Source organism: Fulmarus glacialis, unplaced genomic scaffold (assembly GCF_000690835.1).
Source record: "Fulmarus glacialis isolate BGI_N327 unplaced genomic scaffold, ASM69083v1 scaffold30200, whole genome shotgun sequence".
NCBI classification, from domain to species: Eukaryota; Metazoa; Chordata; class Aves; order Procellariiformes; family Procellariidae; genus Fulmarus; species Fulmarus glacialis.
Genome location: NW_009190082.1, coordinates 12,050 through 13,048, shown reverse-complemented (window position 1 = coordinate 13,048; position 999 = coordinate 12,050).

The following is a 999-nucleotide window of genomic DNA, read 5'->3' as shown; positions in this document are numbered from 1 at the left end:
TCCTGCTGGTTTTATAATTTTAGACATTCTATCTCTCTAGGTTGTGTAATGCCTTTTTTGGTGTTTAAAAAGGGTATTTTAAAGTGTAACAGCAGACTTCATAGTTGGTAGCAGAGAGGAATTACAATCAAAGTTACATGAGAGAGCTTTTAACTGCTGCATCTAACTGGGGGTGCTGTTTTCAGATCTGGGCAGATATCATTTCTGTTATCCAGCATTATCCACTGCTTACTAAATCTGCCCTTCAAGTTAGTAAGTTTTCAGTAGTAGTAGCTGAGTAAGAACACCTTTGTCTACATTAGAATTGGTTTAAGAATTGGATTAAGAATTGGTAACGTTTTCCTTTGCTGATTGAGAAGGAACAACTTAACTATTCATACTGGGCTACTGTTACTTAATTTTTCAGTTTCTCCTGTGGAATTCATTCTCACACATTCTGCTCATAATTCCCTTTCTCAATGGAATAGGTTGCCAAGGTTTGGCATAGTGGTACAAACTGCACCTTCTGGGTCATTCTCCTGCTGCTCTGGGCCTCTGAGAGAGTTCATGAGCAGCTGTTCCTGAATAAGGGAGAGCTGGAGAGGCAGGAAATGATATAAAGAGACAGACGTGCCATCCTCTGTGAAAGAAAACTTCTTTCACCTTTTACTAAGACCAGCAGTATTCCAGTACATTATGCAGGACCAGGAACATAAAAGTCCATCTTGTCAGTGGGTATGGTTGGAAAGTTTGAGGTCTTCATGTAACCTTCAACAAGTAATTTCTTTTCTGTGTGCCTCTTCTTTGCCTAGCTTGTCTTTTCATAATGTAAAGTTTTCAGAGCAAGGTTTCTTCTTACCAAACATCCACACTGCTGCTGGGACTTACATAATGTATTTAACAACTTGTTTGGACATCTCTGCACAGCAGAGCAGTGCAGCATATTAATACCGGGAATGGACCGATAAGGGAGAAGCAATGAGGCAGGACTTAAGTTCTTAAGTTCTCCAGCTCCAGTAC